Source organism: Salminus brasiliensis, chromosome 3, assembly GCF_030463535.1.
Source record: "Salminus brasiliensis chromosome 3, fSalBra1.hap2, whole genome shotgun sequence".
Lineage (NCBI taxonomy): Eukaryota > Metazoa > Chordata > Actinopteri > Characiformes > Bryconidae > Salminus > Salminus brasiliensis.
In genome coordinates, this window is record NC_132880.1 from 32,819,639 (window position 1) to 32,842,279 (window position 22,641).

Genomic DNA, 22,641 nt, shown 5'->3' on the forward strand with positions numbered 1-22,641 from the left:
GAGAGAGACAGAGAGAGAGAACTCAAAGCTGGAAAGGACAGAAAAACAGCTCAGTGTCTGTGTGAAATCTCCCCCTATTACCAAAGTTGTGTTCCTGCTCCTGTCATAGCTCTGCATCACTAACACGATAGTCAGAGCAAATGACCTGTCTTTGTGCTGTCTGTGTGTAGTCAAAACACAACACAGGGAGACGCCTGAACTCTGCAGCTACAGGAAATAAGCTAATGCAACTTTCCTTTGTTTTTGTGTGTGGCTCTTGCTGTGTACCCGTCAGGCTTCAGGATGTGAAAAACAGCACAAATTATTTTATGATATAGGATCATATTTTGATACAGGAGAACACCATTAACTGCTGTAAACCAAACTAAAGGCAATCCATATATGTCAGCCTCTAAAGACAATGGACCAGGTGCTTATACATGCCTATATATGCATATATATATATATATATATATATATATATATATATATATATATATATATATATATATATATATATAGACATATGATCTTAATTTAACAATGTTTTGAGATGAAGTCCCCATTTCCTACAACTACTTAAACTGTATAAAATAAGAATCACCTGTCCCATTTAAACCTCATTTAGTGTGCTTTGCTCTTGATTTTTGTGAGTTGTATCACCAACGTAAGATCTCTCTGAGGCCTTCAGAACAAAGGTTGTACATGTAAAAGAGTCTGGGAAGAGATTTAAAAAGATCTCAGAACAATCAGAAATCAGCCATTCCACTGTCCTCAAAATGCTTTACAAATGGAACACCTGCTAGTATGGCCAGATCAGGCCATCTTAGCAAGTTGCCCAGGAACAGACAAGAAGATGTGTAAAGAAGTCTCCAACAATCTCAGAATGTCATTACGGTACCTACAGGTAGCTATTGCCACAGTTGATGTCAGAATACAGCATCTACCATCAGAAAGAGACCAAACAAGCTGGTCTTTCTTGGGAGGTGAGCAAGTAGGAAACTCTTGCTGTCAAAAAGTCAAAAGTTTGCCAGAGAACACCTAGACAAACACCAGGACTTCTGGAACAATGTACTTTGGGGAGATAAATCTTAAGTATTGCCCTTATGTCCACTTTTTCCTAATTTTAAGTCAAATCACGTTTGCTGTCACATCACATTACACAGAACTTATACTTATAGAAAGACTTATACAGTATATATTGTTAACTTATACTATACTTGTACTATACATATACACACATTATACAATATTGCACTGGTTATAATCTGAAATGTTTACATTATTCAGAAAAAAAGACTGGATGGGTGGGAATTCATGTGTAGTGTAGGAGGAGAGAAGTCTTTGCAGTGTGACTGCAAGGCGTTCCAGTAGTAAGTGCAGGGTGCAGAGTGTGTTTGTGTGGGGTGAAGGTGCAATGATAGCTTGTGGAGTGTGGACCGGTACACTGTGCTATTGTTCTTTCAGCAGCCTAATTGCTTGATGGTAGAAGCTGTTTCTATACCAACTGGTTCTGGTCTTCGAGCTTCTGTACCTCCTGCCGCTGGGCAGCTGTGAGCACAGGCAGTGGCTTGGGTGGGTGAGTCCTGAATAATCCTCCTTGACTTCCCCAGACAGCAGCCGGTCTATAAATCCAGAAGGTTTGGCAGCTGAACCCCGATGATGTGCTGGGCTGCGCGGCCCACCCTCTGCAGAGCTTTCCGCTCATGAGCAGTGCAGTTCCCGTACCAGGTGGTGATACGGTCTGTCAGAATACTCTCCACAGTGCATAATACCAAACCTCCTCAGCTGTCTGAGGTAGAAGAGGCGCTGTAGTGCTTTCTTCACCACCAATGTGGTGTGTGAAGTTCCTCAGTGATGTGAACACCAAGGAACTTGACTCTGCTCACCCTCCCCACAGTGGACCCATTCATGGATATAGGGGTGTGCACTCTCTCCTGTTTCCTGAAGTCCACTACCAGCTCCTTGGTCTTGCTGATGTTTAGAGAAAGGTTGTTTTCTTTGGCACCAGTGTGACAGGAAGCTAGCCTCCTATCTGTAGGCTGCCTCATCTGGGTTGGAGATCAGGCTCATGATTGTCTTGTCATCAACAAATTTAATGATGATATTGGAGCTGTGTCTGGCTGTGTAGTCATAGGTGTACAGGGAGTACAAGAGCTCTGGGGGGCTCCAACGTTGAGGGTCAGTGAGGAGGACACAAGGCTGCCCATTCTTACATGTGCAGTTAGCAATTTATAACTCAACACCACCCAGTGAGGAAATATTACCTGAAGAAGTCCTTCAGTAAATTTGTACTTTTTTTTATCTCGATACAGTTTTTCACAGTGGATGGAAATTATTATTAAATGTTTTTAAGTGAATTTAGTGAATAAAATCACTTCTAGAAATTCTCAAAATAGAATATATCACTTAATTAATCCTAGATATTTAATCTAGATGATTTTTAAGATCATTTCACTTCCTAACCTGTGCACACAATGGTGTCCCTTGTGTAATGAATACCAGCCAGGGCATTCAGACATGTCCACTGCACACAGACACAGAAGGGCTGGAAAGGATCCAGAGGGATGTCAGACTGCTGTCTTATGTTAGACGGGCTGGTGTGTGGGATGTGGCTGGACTGACACACACACACATACACTCACAGAAGCAGACTGGAACACCTGTCTCTCCCCTGACACCAGCCTCTACTGTTCGCCTTCAAGGGAGTCAAAGCACAGCAGGAAGATGGCCAGGCTCTGTCTTGTCAGAGTCCAGCAAAAGGAGTGTGTCAAAGTCGAGGAACTGAATTCATTTACCATATCCATGCTCTGCCCGCAAATTACCTATCATTCTGTGAATTAAGTATCCATGCTCCGCCCACAAATTAGTTCTTTTTACAAAAACTGTTGCAACGTGCATCAGCTTTTACAGAACCTCTTTGACCTAACATTAATAATGTGTTATTCATTTTAATCACATTTATTTTGAATGTGTGAAAGATCACAGAGCTGAGATAGATTGGAAACAGTATTTTTGTCATGTCCTAGGTAACAGAATCACTTTGTTGTGTTTAATCTACTGAAGCATGAAGGATAAACAGTAATGGAGGAACCACACGGAGATGAACCAAGACTGCTGAAAGCAAAACCTTCTAGATCATGAAGGAGAAGCACATAGGAGAACCAATACTCAATAGGAGTAACTCTTTAAGAACATGAAAGAGAAACACTGAGAGGAACTGAGACTCAATAGGAGTAACTCTCTAAGAACATGAAGGAGAAACACTGAGAGGAACCGAGACTCATTTGGAAGGTACTCTCTAAGAACATGAAGGAGAAACACTGAGAGAAACCGAGACTCAATAGGAGTAGCTCTCTTAGAACATGAAGGAGAAACACTGAGAGGAACCGAGACTCAATAGGAATAACTCTCTAAGAACATGAAGGAGAAACACTGAGAGGAACTAAGACTCAAAAGAAGCAACTCTCTAAGAACATAAAGAAAAAACTCACGGAGACAAACCAAGACTGCTGAAAGCAAAACCTTCTAGATCATGAAGGAGAAGCAGATAGGAGAACCAAGATTTAAAGGGTAAAAAATCAGTAAGAGTAGCGAGAATACAAGACTACAAGAAAAACCCTCTAAGAACATGCAGGAGAAACACTGAGAGAAACCGAGACTAAAGAGGGGTAACTCTCTAAGAACATGAATGAGTAACACTGAGAGGAACCGAGACTCAATAGGAGTATCTCTCTAAGAACAAGAAGGAGAAACACTGAGAGGAACCGAGACTCAATAGGGGTAGCTCTCTAAGAACATGAAGGAGAAACACTGAGAGGAACTGAGACTCAAAAGAAGCAACTCTCTAAGAACATGAAGGAGAAACACTGAGAGAAACAGTGACTCAATAGGAGTAGCTCTCTAAGAACATGAAGGAGAAACACTGAGAGGAACCGAGACTCAATAGGAGTAACTCTCTAAGAACATGAAGGAGAAACACTGAGAGGAACTGAGACTCAATAGGGGTAACTCTCTAAGAACATGAAGGAGAAACACTAAGAGGAACTGAGACTCAAAAGAAGCAACTCTCTAAGAACAAGAAGGAGAAACACTGAGAGGAACTGAGACTCAGTAGGAGTAACTCTCTAAGAACATGAAGGAGAAACACTGAGAGGAACCGAGAATCAATAGGAGTAGCTCTCTAAGAACATGAAGGAGAAACACTGAGAGGTACCGAGAATCAATAGGAGTATCTCTCTAAGAACATGAAGGAGAAACACTGAGAGAAACCGAGACTCAATAGGAGTATCTCTCTAAGAACATGAAGGAGAAACACTGAGAGGAACCGAGACTCAATAGGAATAACTCTCTAAAAACATAAAGAAAAAACACGGAGACAAACCAAGACTGCTGAAAGCAAAACCTTCTAGATCATGAAGGAGAAGCAGATAGGAGAACCAAGACTTAAAGGGTAAAAAATCAGTAAGAGCAGCAAGAATACAAGACTACAAGAAAAACCCTCTAAGAACATGCAGGAGAAACACTGGGGGAAGCAAGACTCTAAAAACCTCTATAAGAACATGAATGAGTAACACTGAGATGAACCAAAAATCAAAAGCAAAACTTTTAGAGCAGGAAGGAGAACCAATACTGAACAGGAGAAACTCTCCTGAAGGAGAAGGTATAAAGGAGAAACACTAAGGATCCAACATGTTAAAAGGGAGCACTTCCTCCGCTGAGCCAAACTGGATATTACAGTTAAGAGGAACAAATGAGAGTTATGGGAAATTAAATCAAATGGTAAACAGAAGCATTAAGATCAGATGGAGGTGAGATAAACAGGATAAACAATAGAAAAAATCCATTAGAAACTGAATGATCAGAAAAAACACTGTGAGACATAGACCTAGTGAACCAGCAAGAAAAAGATTTTGTTGCTGTTGCTCTTTTAACCTGTGTGAGCATCTCATGGATTAGTAGCTGTGCCTATATTAAGTGGAATGACATACACAACATTAAGCATAGTCCTTCTTTCTCCTATAAACTTGCCTTTTCTGTGGTATGAGGTGTTCTTGCAACAGCTACAACACCTTGACCATTACATATGAGAACATGCTGTGTAAGGAAACCAGTGTTGCGTAAGGCACATGTACCATGAGGAGAATCATATTAGGAGTGGAACTGAATGGTGAAAGCACATCCATCTTCTACTGTCACTGTGCTTCACACTTGCTTCGAACGCTTCTCAGGCCATAACAGTGACAGCGAGAGCACAGAATGCCTTTGGCACTAAGAGCACAAATTAGGCAATTATTCTCCGGCTCTCCCTGCGTTCTGCTTGAAGAGTGTGTTAGTGCGTAAGTGAAAGGGAACAGAAAGAGAGGATTTTTGTGCAGCAGAACGTAGTAAACATGGAGGCGAATGCATGAGTAGGTTACAAGACGGACAAGCGCTGAACTCCTCCTGACCCTCACAGTCAGCGGAGAGAAATAGTAGCGCTTGTGAAGCCGTGTCCATCCTATTGAGCGTTCAGTGAATTGCACAGCTCAGCACAGCCATCCCGAGAAGTCAGTGTGAGGTGTGAATGATATCGCTTTAAGCATTGACAGCTCATAACACACAGTGCTACTGCAGGTGCCTGTCACGCAGAGTCGCTCTTGTTCCCCGTCCCACCACATCTATGCATCCTGTCATCGACTTCAGCAGTAATGAAGCAGCCTCCCATTAGATATGACAGGGAAGTCTGCAATTAGAAATAGTGTGGGACTCCACAGCCTGCCTTCATCGTCACCTCAGCAGGCCCGTTACCATGGCAACGCCAACCTGGCAGTGTCTGTGCCGCTTTTCTCCTCTCTTTCTTTCTTTCTTTCTTTCTTTTTTTTTCGATCCTGCGGTGCAATATGGAGAAAACAGGATGAAGGTAGGGAGGGAAGAGGGGTATGAGAAATAGGGAAATAGAAAATGGAAAGAAAGAGGGAGACACAGAGGAGAAGGAGAAAGTACCTAAGAAGATAAAAAATAAACAAGCAAAGAAAAAAAAGGGCTGAAAGGGTTAAGCTTTAGAGGAGCAGGAGTGATGTTCCACAGAGCGAGTGAGGTTCCACTGGGCGAGAGACACAAAGGGCTGCTGGTGGACGTGCTGAATAAAGGCAGCATACAGGCAAAGGACAAAAGGCGAGAGTGTGACACAGCAGCGCTGGCTGTGTACTGGCCTGGAATGGCATACCCTGAGGGCCTGGATCAGCAAATCCAATCTACACACACGCGTCTGTGTAACCGCTCTCATCACACACTCAGCCCAGTACAGCACCCTGCAGTCAGACTGCATGATGGGCTTGTGTGAGTGGCAATATGTGTGTGTGTGTGTGTGTGTGTGTGTGTGTGTGTGTGTTTGTGTGTGAGTATCTGTACGTGTGAGAAAAGTATATATATGATTCTGAAGAAAGAGCAGACATGGATTTTACGAAGTACTTTCTTAAAAAAAAAGAGGTGTTATAAAGGGTTCTTTAAGCAATACCATACAATTACTTTATTGGCTTCACAAAGAACCATTCTGGAAAAGATATGGGAGTGTGAAGAACCTTTAAATTGGTAAAAGAACCTTTACTTAAAGTTCTTTAATTCTTTAGAAGGTTTTTCACACTCATCTGTTTTACAAAAATGGTTCTATGTGGAACCGAAAATAGTTATTCAGTGGCATCCTTTGTAGCATCCTTTGTGCAAGGTTGGCGACTTTTAATGATGTGAAAGAAGGCTGTGAGAGGGTGGAGAAGCCTGGGGAATTCTGGGCTGGAGTTCAGGTGGCCTTGGTAGGAAGCCAGTCCCCCCTCTGATATGTGAAGCCAGGAACGATAGATGACGGGGTTAAGAGGGAGGTGACGTGGGAGGTGGAGAGTTACACAGACTTATCGTGGACACATGCACAAGGTAGAGATGGTATTTATAGAACATTAGATTAGGAAGGATATGCCTCAGGCATGTTCATCCTCCAAAATGTACTATTACTTTACAACTAATATTATTTCTAATATTATATAATGTCTAATATATGTATAAAAGTATATGCAGTACAGTGCAAAAGTCAGTGGCTGCCTTTTATTTATGTAATTTGTGGTCAAAACAGCCATTAAGTATAGGTTTAAACCCACTTCTCACAGCGGAAGTTTTGAGCACTGTATGTCTAATGGTGACATATTTTGCTGGTCTTGCACAGTTGTATCTTTTAATCAGTGTTTTAACTCACCTTTTCCATTTTTTCCTGTAATCATCTCCTTTTTCATGCAAGTGGATTGTCTTATACACATAGTTGCCTCAGATTAGCTCCTGAAAGGAACTTGTGTGTAGTCCTCTTTTCTCAAGTTGCATAGAGGCCATTAACATTGTGTTGAATCAGTCCTTTCTGTGTTCTACCATGTTTTTATTGCTCTATAAAAGATGTAGGATTTCTTGTTGGATGCACTGTTTTTTTCATTAAGGGTGCAGTTTGCAATCATTGCAATCCTCTGGCCATTTCGACTAAAAAAATTTAATAACCAAAGAGTAGTCTGTTACATTTGCACAGTACATTGTATCATTGAGTCATTTTACAAAATAGATACCTGTTGTGTCAGCAGCAAGATTTGATGAGATTTGTAGTTTGTAGTAAATACTATAATACTACAAATAAATGTCTATACATATTGTACTGTTGTTTTAAATCACAAAAAGGATGTGATATCATTTTACCCTTTGGAGCAGCCAAGGACAAAAGAACAAGGTCTGACATTCTTTTACATTGTTTTTTGGTGGCTTTTTCATGTTATGAAGGCTTAACTCAGCGACCCTTCACGAAAATAGATAGAGAAATCTGTTTTTATAAAACTTTCTACACTATTAATGTAAATAAATGTATATTTCAATTGGAGGGCATGTGTGCTGGGTCAGGAAAATTAGAACAACATTTCTCACCTTGACACACACCACCTTAATAAAGCCACTACAATATTAATAAAGATTTTATGCCTGAGGTAGGAAATTTTTTTTTATAGGATGAGCATATCTATTATGTTGTGGGTTTGCTCTTGATGTAAAAACATTGTCCCCTATTTTATAGAATGACATCATAAGTACATACATAATCATGTATTTAATATTCTAAAAGCTACTTGTGTTTTTAGAATCTATTTTTCTGCCATTACCAGACTTAATAAATCTGTTCTCTGATAAAGATTATTCTCCTGCACCTCCTAAAAAAATATAAGGTATCTAATTTGCATGCAGGCATTGCATGTATGAGAGATTATAACTAACCATCTGCAGTAAGGTGGTCTGAGGGAGACCCACTGGCCTTATACAAACTCCAGAAACCCTGAGTCACTGTGACTCAGTGCGTATGTCTGGAGTACACTTGGGCATTGAGTTGCCACCAAAGCATATGAAAAAAAGAGAAGAGAAAGTGGAGTGTGTGTGTGTGTGTGTGTGTGTGTGTGTGTGTGTTTCAGGTTGGGGTATATCATCAGTAAATTCAAATGAGCGGTTGGGGCCTTTTCAGTGTTTGATTAGATTTTATTTGATTTGAGGCTGCTGCACCTGAGCCTTAAGCAAATGTTAAAAAAGCTCTATCTAAAACTCATTTAAGGAGCACTGCTAATAATAATAATCCTTGCATTATAGCTGCTCATGGGGCATCAGAGACCAAATCAATCAGTGCCAGTGTAGTGCCAATTTTGCATTAAATTAAATCTCAAATTGTTCTTTTAAATGAGCTTTCACAATAGCCAAAGCCACTATTACAACTGGTGGATAGTGTGGCGCAATAGATAACATGACTACCTGCCAGTGAACTACCACACCATGTGGGAGACAAGAGTTCAGTTCCTGGTCTGGTTGACTATGTCAACCTTGGGCAAGACTACATACACTACATTGGCCCGCCTCTGTAAAACGAGTTACCTTGTAAGTCACTCTGCATAAGAGCATCAGCTAAATGCCATGAATGTAAATGTTACAAATCCCAGTCATACTATCATCTTGTCAGCAAAATTCCATTCATTTCTGTGGACGTTCCTGTGAGTGATGAAATTGGTTCCCATGTAATAGTGAGTACATAATTATCTGGCATCATTATAATCAGTATATTTGAGTTTTGTGTATATTAGGTTAGCAGGTTAGGCCAGCTGACTAACTGCTAGGTTAACTACCTGGCTAAATACAGCTCCCCATACTAGTTCAAAATGGAAAGTTTATTAGTCACATACATTGCCATACGACTAATAGTGAAATGCTTTGATAACTGTCCAGTCACATGAAACAATAAAGGTAAAAAAAAAGATCACAATAGCCACACACACATTATTTGTGGTTGACAAGTTAGCTTGTTTACAAACTGCACCAAAATAGATAGTTGTATGGAGGCTTTTTTTGTATGTTTAAAACGTCTGGGTTGCCTCAGTAATTGTATTACTGTTACTGAGGGATAGGTATATTTACTTCACATTGTATGAATTCTAAAGTGATCTTTCAGTCACATATCTATAAATTCCTCCTGAGATCAGGCTGATTAAAATCATCTACAGGTCTGTTCATTGTTGTATAATTGGTTTTATTTTTATTTACAGTTTATTAGTTGAATTATTTAAATCTTGTAAATAAGACTGCTTTAATTTTAGTAAAAGTATTGCTTTCTATCAATTGAAGGGCACTTCATATAATTATGTGGGCATTTTTTAACTGAACAAAATTTTATCTTATTTTTAAGTGTAGATTATATGGGTTTAGGTCTTGTCTTGATGATCTATCAGCCTGGGGAGTTAGTCTCAACTCTAATCTAAAATACCTGATCCAATTTGTCAAGGCCTCCAGAGCATTGAGGCCTACATTTTACAGCCAAGTGTGTTGGAACTAAATTCTCTAGGGCAGAAACACGCTTGGGTGCAGAGAGGAGAGTGTGGATGTGTGGATGTGTCATCAGGGTATATCATACGTAAGTTTAAATGGGCAGTTGGGGCTTTTTCTCTGATTGATTATATTTCATTCGATTTGAGGCTGCTGCACCTAAATCTTAAGCAAACTAAGAAAGGTTATGAAAGGCTTACTCATTTAAAGAGCACTGCTAAGGAATATAATCTTTGCATTATGCCAATCGATTAGGGCATCACTGAAAAAAAAAATCAACCAGAACCTGCGTAGCACCTATATTGCAAGTCTCGAATTGCTCTTTTTCTCACATGCTTCCAAAAACAACTGCAAAAAAAAAAAAAAACTTCATAGCAATAACAAAAGGTTATTTTAGTGATTCCTAGTTAATGTTAAATAACAGTTTACAAACTTCTGTTACCAAAGAATAGCCCCACCAGTTTGTACTGAAGCCCCTGTAGTTACTGAATACTGTGTAATAAGTCTTTCTGCATTAAGGGGTTAAAGTTTTTTATACAAACATAAGGTTCTTTCTTTTCCTAGGATCATGCATTTATATGGAGGTTATTTGAACTTAACTATAAATATATGCACATACATCTCATGAGCCATCCATTGCAAGCTTTTTTAGGGATACCAGAAGGTTTTTCTCCTATGATCAAAGAACCATTTTTTGGTACCTTTATTTTTTAGCAACGTTAGACACAACTGTAGGCCGTTCGTCATACCATCATCATGTTCACTTTCATGTGCAGATTCTGCTAGGTGGAACATATCGAATTCCAATGTTGTTACTGTAGTTGTGATAGCATTTCCTTAAGGTGTTCTTCCAATTTCAGCTTTTCCATTTCAAATGGAACTGCAATTCCAAAAATGCCTTTACAGACTCAACTCTTAACATCAATCATTTCCTGTAGGCAGGGATTAGAATGGATTTTCCTGACAGTGGCCCCTGGAGGAATTATTAGATTGCTAGCTAGTCTACAAAGACATCTTTTAAATGGAGGTAACTAATCACCATGCCAAAAGTTCGCCTTGGAGGATTATCCACAGCTTGATGACTTTCCTACTTAAACATACTCACCAAACCTGGCAATTAACAGATGAATTGACCCATGTGTGTTTAATCAGAGAAATCACCAAACTGTGCCTGAAACTGACCATCCAGGGTCAGAACTGGGAACCCTGGCCTACACCACACACTGCTACAGGTTCCAACTACACTCTGATCTGATATAGTATTGAACTTTTTCACGGGAGTGCATATGTACAGCATGTGTGTGTTTGTGTATGTGTGTGGAATTGCAGCAGGATGGGTTAACTGTAAGATTCTCATATATATATATATATATATATATATATATATATATATATATATATATATATATATGCCTAACTAGCCATTTTCATAGCCTGTTAATAATCTAATTGACTAATTGACTAATAGCTCAGTTAGAATAGAATACATACCTGTATACACCTTGAATAGACTAGTCTTATTGAATACATTCAGAATACAATTTCTACTGTAAATAATCAGATACACTGAAGAATAATAGTCCTGTAAACACCTGTATCCGATTCCACTGGAGTGTACACAACTGTACTCTACATGTGCAAGGCAACAGCATTTCAGTGTTATTACTGGACTAGGGGCTCTCACAGTACATGTCCACTGCCCAGGGTGCAAAATTCTCAGTGTGCTTCAAGCAGCGAGTCTCTGGTGAAGGAAGCAGACAGTGAATTCCGCATCGCAAGCAGTGGACACATACCTTTACGGGATGTTCTGTGAGTGTGAGATAGTCTTTCATCATTATTAAATTATGAATAACTGCAGTGTCATACAGAAATGATGCTTTCAAAAATGAATTTCTTTACTGGTACGACTCTCTAACACTAGTCTTTACTGTGACTGGATAGCTCATATGCCTAGGAATGGTGCAGGACATGAAAATTTATTCTGACCCCATCTTGAAGTGAAGTTTCCGCCTTCCTGAGTCCGCCATCATTGAAGCTATTAAAAAAACAAACACACCAACTGAAAACTCTGACTACACTGACTATTGTGTGAATGAAGTGATACTCTACACATGCACATCATTATGGATCAGATTACTTGTAATGTGCATGTAAATGGAGATTTGACGGAGTGGAGTGTACATAAAACACAACAATTCACACAAATAAAGGTAAAAAAAAGGTAAAGGTGCACGTATTTGTCACTGTACAGTGTACAGCAAAATCTGTCCTCCGCATTTAACCCATCTGGTAGTGAACACACACTCACACAAACACATCACAAATATAAACACAGCCTCTGAATGTTTGGGTAAGTTGTCTGAACTCACCAGCAGACCTGGTCTGAGGAACGTAAACTGAAAATGAACAGTGGTTTTCTACGGACAAAAACACATTGCAAAAATGTAATGATCCTTAATGGTCTGAGCCAATGCTAACTGTTGTATTAGCTTTCCCCCTTGTTGTGTGGCAGGTTTTGATATGTTCTGTTTCTTTTTCAGTGTTCTTTGTTCTAGTTGTTTTCTGATATTTATGGATTCCTCTATTATCTCCTTGTCTTCATGTTCTTTGGGTTCCCCTTGTGAGTCTTGGTTCCTCCCAAGGTTTCTTCCTCCAGCTCTGAGGGAGTTTTTCCTTGCCACTGTCGCCGTTGGCTGCTCACTGGGGGTCTTTGATCCTTCATGTCTTCTTACGTTATTTCTTTTTTTTGTCTCTGTCTTTTACTAATTACTTTATTTATTTATGTAAAGCTGAAATTATGTAAAGCTGCTTTGTGATGACAACATTTGTAAAAAGCACTATACAAATAAATCTGACTTGACTTGACTTTGTTGTCAAAGTCAACTATGGACTTTAATACAACACACCACTCATGTTAATTTGTGTCCCCAGTTTCCAGTTTAATCCCACTCGTTACACCTACCGCCATTTTCTTAAATGTTTTTGGATCAGCATCACGCTTCATTGTATACTCTTGCATAATTTTAATTGCATCATGTGTTGCGATGTGAGAAACCATTTAGACAGCTAGCATGCATTTTTAAAACTCTATTGACAACCAGAGGTGTCAAAATGCAAAAACTTTGTTAGCTTACTTAAGTACACATTTTGATTATCTTTACTTTACCGGAGTAATTCTTTTTAATAATTGGGATACTGGGAATAAAGGCGAAAATAAAACTGCAAGCCAAGCTGGGGGGGTGCAATAACAAGGGCCTGACACAAAACAACGAAAATCAGCTTGATTTTGACCATGTGTCCATGCACCTTTCTCCACACCAGCAGACTTTCATCAGACCATCCCATTTATTACTATGGCTAATGCACCATCTGTCAATGCTAATGCATGATCTAAAACTAGAACATACGGAAGAATATATAGTATGATGCAAAAGCCAGCCACCCTGCTTCAAAAATGCTTCAAAAATATAATATTTGATATTTCAGTGTTTACCATTATTACATCCCCATTCCCAATACATTCAGTGATGTTAAGGTCTGGACTCTAAAGCTTTAGTCATTTTAATTGATCCAGTTCTTTATTAAGCAAGGCCTTCCTGGTCAGCTTACTGGTCAGTAAATGTTGTTTATGTGATGGTGACAGTTTTTGTGGTCTACTAGATCTTGCACAGTTCTTAGGACTGTCATTTTCCCCATATTTATTCATTAGAACTGTTGGAACTTATTTTACTTAGACTGTTTTCTCCCATCTATTTTTAGACTTTTATCTTATATGTAATCTCCTTAGAAACATCTCCTGAAAAATGAACATGTTGTACTTTAATGGCTATTTGGAAATCCAAATAAATGTAGGGTGCTATGAGACTTTTGCACTGTGCTGTAGGTGGTTGAATTGTTTCCCCTTCCAAGTTACCTAGAGGGTGCCAGAATGCTGTTCTGGATTGTTCTGGCCCAAATTAATTCCTGAGCACTAAGTCTGTACTCCCACACATTCCCCAGTACACAGACTTCTCAGATATCTGATGGTAGCTTGGGTGTGGATATGTGTTTACATTGATATCAATGTGTGTGTGTGTGTGTGTGTGTGTGTGTGTGTGTGTGTGTTTGTGGATAAGTTTGAGGAGGGCAGCATGCTTTATGTAAGGGAGCGAGGAGGTAAAACACTAACAGGACAGAGATAAAACCCTCCACAGACGCTGACGTTTGGGATCCAGACGACATAAATCAGGGCTTCAGCCAGCCCTGTGAGACTGTATTTCATGCTCAAGGAGTCCGCCATCCAAACACATCCAGGCCCTGCATTAATCTCCATTAGACAGTGGCTCTGCTTGGCCCAGAGCCTGGTGGGCAGCCCAGGGGACCTTGACTCACACTCTGGCAAGACCTATGCCTTGGGTAGACATGCAGGACCATGCCCCGCTTCTGCCCCAAGCTGGTAATCACCCTGCACCTGACCCTGCTGTTAGGCTTACCCAGATACACTCCAGTGCATTTATATCTGATTCCGCTCTCAGATAATGGATATGAACATGGATATGAAGAGAGAGAGAGAGAAAGAGAGAGCGAGCACAACAGACCAATTAGAATAGCATAGACTCCAGCCCAGTAGTAGCCATAAGAGGTGAGACTTTATGCATGTCTTGTCAGCTACATTGGAAAGCACCCTCAAGGTACAAGAATGGTCACGCTCTGGTTATGCTGTGGAGGGGGACCTGGGTTGGTTGGCACAGTTTTTAGTTTGGTGCACTGGAGTAAAGCATATCTTCAGTGTTCCAAATGTCAGGATAACACAACTATCAGCAAATGAAAGCTATTAGATTGTGGATAAGAATTTCAAACATTTGTCAACAAAAAATCACCTGTTACTTTATAACATAATTTAAAAATAGCAAATGTTAACTGAAAATTCAAGGATTTTATTGACATTCAAACTGCCACACAGATAACACACCTGTGTCATATATGATGAAAAAGATTGGATTTGGACCACTTTTACCTGCTGTGTGAATGTAGCCTATGTGGTATGGTCTAGTATAGATGGGCAAGGAGTATTTAGTGGGAGTGCCCAGTTAAGGGGCTTAGTGTGCAAACCTGTGCCTTGTTCTCTCTGCTTATTTACAACCCAGTTACACTTACCAAGAAACACAGGCTGTGCTGTCTGTATGGCTCACAATGGAGTGAAAGCCTTCTGAAAGGCTCCTTGAGATTTTGAAGTTGTCTTGTCTATGTTCATCTGCATCTTCTTTCCCAATAGCAGAATAGTTGCTTTGTAGTTCCTTTGTAGTTCTGTTTCTGTACGATTTGACTCCTTCTTGATACATACAGCTTTCATTCAAGGATGAACATTTTTTTGTTGTTGTTTACTTGCACCTTTGAGTGCTCAGAGATGCTCGAGGTCTATCTCTGAATTTGCTGGTTGTTCTTATTGTGACAGTGCTTTTGTAGTCGATGCGCCAAGACTGGGGAACAATCTACTACTGGATATTAATAAAAGTCCTTCATCTCTGTTTTCTGGTCTTTTTTTATACACTTTATATTTGTAATTATTCAAACTGCTATGTGAATACGGTTCCGATTATAGTAGTGTTTTAATCTTAGAGTTGGTACCTTTTTGTCTAGCTGTATTTTAATTGACTCAATGTCCAATGTGTTTTTCTATGTACAAAGTGTTGGTAAAAGTACTTTACTAATAGTTCTACCTTACTTATGCACTCCAAGCAAAAATAAGGCCTCATAGATAGGTTTTCTTTGTATTTAAAGAGAGCCATTTTAACAGGCCATGCACTCAAATAATTTGTGGTTGTCCTGGGTATATATAGAACCGAAGAACTCCTGAATCCCTTTACCCATGCATATTTTTTGTAAAGGTCTGGATTTATGACCTAACTGTCACATTAAGACTTTCCACTCATCAAAATGCCACTTTGTGAACATTTCTTGATGAATGTACTAATCGAAACAGTCCAAAATGATGTGGAATAAAACCTCATTACACTTACATTAATTAAAGTTAAGAGCATTTAAGAGCAATGTGCAAAGTTACCATTCTAGACATGCCTAAAATGTTACTACAGCAACGGTTAGAAAGTTGAGGAATGCTTTCTTCAGCAGAGTGCTAAAAATTGGCAGAGATGCCTTGCCCAAGTCTATGACTTTTCCTTGACACCAAGGAACAAGTTAATTACTTACTGACTCAGCCAGTCCTCCTGGTTTGCTTTCAGTGCCCTAAGCTAAGTGTTACCTGGACATGTCTGATACACCATCTGGCTGACAAGCTGTGTTAAAATATTATACCATGACACTGTAAGAAGAAGCAATTTGTGCAACATTTTATTCATCTAATAACATACAGCACGCACACGGCATAAACGTCTACCTCAACAACCCCTGCCCCCCTAACACACACATGGCCTAAAGAGGCTGAATTTGAAATTCCCTCTGATAAAAAAAAAAAAAAACCTGCCAGCTCTGAAATCAGCTGGACAAAGATATGACTCATAGCATTGCTCTTATATCTTGGCCAACACTGAAGTGTACACAGATCCACATTCAGTGCATGTACAGTCCAGTTTGATAGACAGGATGTTTTGGGCCTGTGTGAGTTTCCTATAAAGCATAGTGGAGTGTTCATATTTCCACTGGAGGTGATGGCTGACCTTGCCTTCAGGCCTGATTTATAGCCTGCAGTGATAATCTACTGGGAAAACAAGTGGCAGATCTTAAATCAACCATACTCATCCCTGGGCATTTAAATCTGAATTATGAGTGGGTTTTGTGTGCTTGATAGAGTGTGTAAAGACCAGAAGTCATATGTGGTGAGAGGCAACCTTTGTGGGGTAAAAAAAAAACACATATAGGTATATTGTTTTCTGAATGTGTAAAAGAGACACAGCAGAGTCTTAATTTGACTATTAATTTGACTTCTTAAGGTTGTTGAGGTTGAGAGTTATTTTATACGTAAGGAACATCATTACAGAAAAATAGCAAATTATTATTTTGTGGCACCACTAATTACAGGGAACAAATTATTTAGGAATATAATTAAACCAAATACCTACCTAGCTATTGGGATTGGCTCCTGATTATCCTGATTGGCTGATTACATTTAAGTTTTTTACAGGACCTTTTTTGGATCCATGCATCATAAAACAAATGTATTTATTTATTATGGCCAAATTCTAGTCTGCTGTAGCAAACCGCTCCCTGCACTGGACATTGTGTATAAAAACGAACCTTTCAGATAAAATATATCCATGGAATTTGCAAAGAGAATCCCTACTAGCTACAATAAAACAGCAGGCTGTGATAGGTCATTTTGCATATAAGTCAAATGGTCTGTATCAAAGGCAATGTTAAGTGTCAATGTTAAGTGTTGAAAAGCAAATGAGACTGGATTCACTGGTAGACTTTGTCTGACTTGGGACACCAGGAGAAACCTAGGTTGAGGGTGGACTGGCCAAGACTTGACTGGAAGAAAATCAGGTTAAAAATGCAAAGACTTTGAATTTGAGGTTATCCCATTAGGCCACCAAGATAATATACAAGTTCTAGCCCGGTTCTGGCCCACACCTACTACTTTTACATATCCCACATGACATTATGGAATGACAGCAGTGACTTTGCTTGAATATTGGTGCCAGAACACAGCCGCAGTGGGCTACACAGTTGGGCCAGTTTTGGGCCATAATAGTAATACTGTACAAACATGATAGGTTGAATGTTGGCCTTCCTTTCCCCCATCTCTGCCATGCTAGTCAGTGCATGTATTTATTAGCTGATATTAGCTGTAACAGAATTAGCAGTTAGCATTCTCTTCTAAGCGTGTTCATCTGTCCAACAACATTGCATTAGTGGCAGTTCAAAAAGATGCCTCAGAGGAAGCATATGCTTGTCTTCATTGTCCCAGCACTGATAGCATCAATTCATAGGGGGGATCCTAGCTAGTGGGTGAGAATATGAAATGACTAAACGTGGGACTACACCACATACATTCACCTCAAGCGCTACACTTCAGTCATGTATTAATTTATTTAACTAATTAAATTAAATGTAAAAATAATAATAAAAAAATACATTTCTTAGTTTATTAAGAATTAAGAAATTAGTTTTTCTGACCAGGAAATAATATGGCTTCAGCATAGGAGCCCAGACTGAAGCCTACTGCTAAGCATTCCAGTCGGGGCATAAAAACACCCATAATCTCATCCAGTGATTAACACGTCTCCCAATTACACACCTGCCATCAGAGGAGTGTGTGCTGTGTGTTTGTGCTGCCTTCTGATGATCAAGAGCAGTCATGCTGAAGAAAAGAAGTGAAGGAATGAAAGCAGACATGCACACACACTCTCGCTTCCTCTCGCTCCCTGTTTATTTGCATCATAAATAATTCTTGTCATCTTTGTCCAACACAGGCCAGGTTAATTCAAGCCCTCTTGTTCTTTTATGCAACCGAATTCAGCACAGCCCTGATTTTGTCCTTGACTGTTAGCGCCTGACAGTGCAGCTAAAGCAGTGGAAGCATGGAGCAGCGGGCATCGCTGTAGTGAATTCTCGGGAGATGGTGAGTGACCTGATGAGTGTCTCTGTTTATTTCACTCTCAGCATGCCACTCTCTTGGGGGGACAGGGGACCAGTGGCCCATCAGCTGTAAAATCACCACCAGGTAGCAGATAGTAGTGAAGTAGAGCCAAGGTGAAATGCAGAGCAGCAGCAGCAAGAAAACTAGCAAAACACAAAAAAAAAGGCTGCCAGACATGTACACAGTACAGTACTGTATCACTGGGTGTTGTAATGACAGGCAGGCAGGAGACACGGGGATATAGCATGAGGATTAAGTGTAAGCGTGAGTTTTATTTAGTTAATCAAAATGCCTAAAGTGAGCAAACCAGAGAAAACCAAACGTCAAATGTAAACTGGAAAAGTGTATTTCCCGAAGGAATCACAGAATGGCTGCACAGCCAAAGTGGTTTACACTTCCAAGCAGTTTTTATGGTGTCGCTAGCCAATTGCTATGGTGTTGCTAAGTGGTTGCTTGTTGGTTGCTATGGTGATGCTAGATTGTTGTTATGGCATCCCAGATGGTTGCTATGATGTTGTGAATTGGATGCTTGGCGGTTGCTATGGTGTTGCAAAGTGGTTGCTATGGTGCGGTAGGTGTTACGCTGCAAAAATCTAGCAGAATTATAATGAGAACAAGAAAACAGGGATAATATGAATCAGCTTACACTGCGGTAGCTGGTTTCTTTGCAATCCGCAACCATATCTAGGGAGAAACAAACCTAAACAAACCAAAAACTAAAGCTGAGAAAACTGAACCAAAAAAGTTCATACAGTTTCATACAGTTGTCTGAAAATATTTGGACACCCCTGGTCAAATGATACATTTTGAGAACACATTTTAATGCACAACTTCTGTTGATTTGTTGATTAGTTAAAAAGAAACCATAAAATATGGCATGCATGAAAATGTAAGCATGTTTGTTATGTGTGTTAAACTGAGCAAATAAATAGAAACATAGTTTTAAACTGTGTCCAAAAATGTCTATTTTTAAAATCAGATTTAGATTGTCTTTTATGACAGATGTAACCCATTCCTGGCACACACACTTGGAGTGGTGGGCAGCCACCTTAGCGCCTGAGGAGCGATTGGAATTATATACCTTCCTCAAGGACACTTCAACCGTGCCGGTCCAGGGGATGAAACCATTGACCTTCTGGTCCCAAGCCACAAACTATTAGTCCACTGATGCCCTCCCTCCATGACAGGGGTAACAGGGGTTTCCAAAATCTTGCATACGACTGTGGTACTGAAATGCATATCCAATATGTAATGAAGAACACTGACTCCCTGAACAACTGCATTCAAATTTATGTAACTTCACATTTCTAATAAGTTCAGACTGGGGGGAACAGGTCCCTTACAATAACATTATCAAAATGCTTGTTACTATGGTTACGCTTTGCATGTTTTAAGTGATAAACGGGACAAGCAAAAGCAGTTATACACTAATAAATATGATGATGTCCAACAGCAAATCCACTGATCCACTGATTTTGGACTCTTGGACTCTCCTCTGCTAGCACTCTTATTCACAGCAACAACAGCACAGCAACTGAGCCTCACTTCTATGTTTGATCTATTTCCACATTTACACAAAAAAGTAAAAAATGAAAATGCTGGCCTTGTATGGGATAACAGTACCTCATGAAGAGAGACATCAAAACAACATGAAGAAGGAAGAAAGCTCTGTTTTTTCCACATCAACACAACAATGAAAGTTCCCAAAAATGTCCACCTTGGAAAACGCTATTGAAAAATTATTCAACATAGATAAAATACAAAATCAACCCTTTTTGGATAAAATGCCCTTTTTATTCAGGTACCACTGGTGAGAAAATTGTGAAGACCAAAATAACATTTCAAACATATTGTAACACATCTAAACGTTTTTGAAGGTTTTCTGGTCAGATGAAACAAATTAAGCTTTTAGAAGTCAGAATGCAGTGAAATCCTCACACTGCCCATTCGGTGAAGTATTGTGATTATGGGGATGTTTCTCCTCAGTGGAGACTGGGCATCTTGTCAAAATGAAATGTCGTAATGTTGTGTGATGAATGGTGCAAAAATAGGGAGATGCTGCAAGACAACCTGCTTCAACATGCTTCAGTCTGCCAAATAAAAACTAAAGCTTGGGTGAAAATTGGTCTTAAACAGTGTGCAAAGCTGATAGAAAGGTTCTCCAACACACTCTAGTGTTCCATTTTGATTGTGGGAAGTATGCTTTGGAAAGCTTCCTCAATGTGAATCCTTCCAGTTTCCGTAATGTTGCCAGAATAGTTTTTAAAAAGTAAAAGTAAAATTAGCTACAAAAATGATTCCCAGAAGGTCACCCCAACATTATTTGCAACAACAAATGTGTATTATTAATATTGTTAATATTCTTCTTATTTCTATAATTAGGGTTATATTATGTATATTATAGCTGTATTTATTAATATAGCTGTATTTATAGTCAGGTTTACTGTTTCCTACTATTTTAAGTGCCTTTATTATGCTGCTCTCTTGTTTGATTTTGCTGCTGTAAAAACTGACTTTCCCCGTGCTAAGTGATCTATCTATTTATCTATCTATCTTTCAATCTATTAGTAATGGTAGTGATCTTTTGTTCTCTGGAAAATAAACAAAAATCAATCAATTAATTAATTAATTAAAGAGATCATCTCTGTATTCTTCATCTGCAAAGTAAACAATATTTTTGGTATTGCACTGCCTTGGCCTGCAGGCAGAATTGTCCAAAGTGACCTTCACATTTGAACAGATATAAGAATACACACATGACACATTTTGAGCATTGTTGACCATATGACCAAGCCATGGGCAATTAAAATACACAGCTGTCCTACACTGCAGTCTTTGCTTATGAGTGGACAGATGCCTGTGGCCTTTTCTTGGGTTAAATGCTCATGTGTTTTATTGCATCTAGAAGTTTACATAATGATAAAAATGACTGAAAATACTTTTTCAAGTATTTAAGGGACATACAAGTATTTACATACATCTTAAAATAAATGTATGTTTATTTATTGAATTGTTGCTTTTTCTTCTGTTCTGTTTTTTTTTTCTTTCTATCCTAGTTTTTCATAGATCACATTTTTTTCTCTTAGAGATTTTTTTCTTTTGTATCTAAATGATTCAGCTGCTGTCATAATGGACTTTAATAAACCAATGTGCTCAAACTTGCATCCTCCCTCCTTGCCTCCACCTCCATTATAACCATCCCCTGCAGGCCTCTAAAGTTGTCACAACCTTAAAATCATGTTTTAATCTCGTCTCCATATTAATTTCCACATCATTTCAGCGTTGCTATAACATTAGGTTGTCAGCTTGTCTCCAGTGTTGATATGTCAACATAAATTCAGCACTGTAATGGCATTGCCTAGTTAGCTTGTCGTTAATGTTGGGAAATCTATTTTAATTCTATGTTGTTATGGCATCTAAATAAAATAATAATTACCTACCCACCGCTTTCAATTTGTGAACATGTGGTTTAATGTTTTGTTTGCTATTTTAAATCACACACATGAACAAACATTTTTTCTTGCACATATTGCCTTCAAATGATTAAAAGGAAAACATAAATGTCTGTCACACGGAAGGGGAGAAAGAAGAGAAGAAGAAGGGTACAGGGGAATAAAAACAGCACATAGGTAATTTAGTAAATTAAAGACTTGGTTAAAATACCTATTGTCAGTATCACAGTTTAACAAGTAATCAGAACCTAAGATGAGATAGATAAGATAAGAAAATCCTTTATTAGTCCCACAGTGGGGAAATTCTCAGAGAAAAATCAGGGGAGAGCGCAAACGCAGTCCCCCACTACCAGAAATTATGCAGTCGAGATTCCCACATTTGGGGAACGCGCAGGGGTCAGCACAACCAGAGTGCAATGGCTGAGCATCACCCTGGGCCTCACCCTTGATCATGGTATCTCCCCTGCCAGGTAAGTATAGAGAAGAACCTAGAGAAGACCTTTAATGAAGTAGCTTTAATGATAATATTTTTATGAGCTTAATTCTGTGTATAATACATACATTTATTTTGCACAAAGCATTTAGAACTAATAACCTTACTACCTCACTGGACCCAATATTTATAACACACTGCAGAATTTGCACACTACCCCCAATTATTTATTATTCTCTGTCTGTATTGTGTTGTGTTGTCTGTCTGCACTTGTATTGTGTTGCACTTGTGTTCTGTATGCACTGTGTCTATGTTGCACCATGGTCCTGGAGGAACGTTGTTTC

At 39.2% G+C, this 22,641-nt stretch overlaps 1 non-coding gene across 1 annotated transcript; it reads right to left on the minus strand.

Annotated features, from left to right (window-relative positions):
* Window positions 1–22,182: 22,182 nt before the first annotated feature.
* LOC140552369 (U1 spliceosomal RNA) lies at window positions 22,183–22,342 on the minus strand. The gene has a single exon (XR_011979313.1). It is a non-coding gene; the product is annotated as a U1 spliceosomal RNA (small nuclear RNA).
* Window positions 22,343–22,641: the final 299 nt, after the last annotated feature.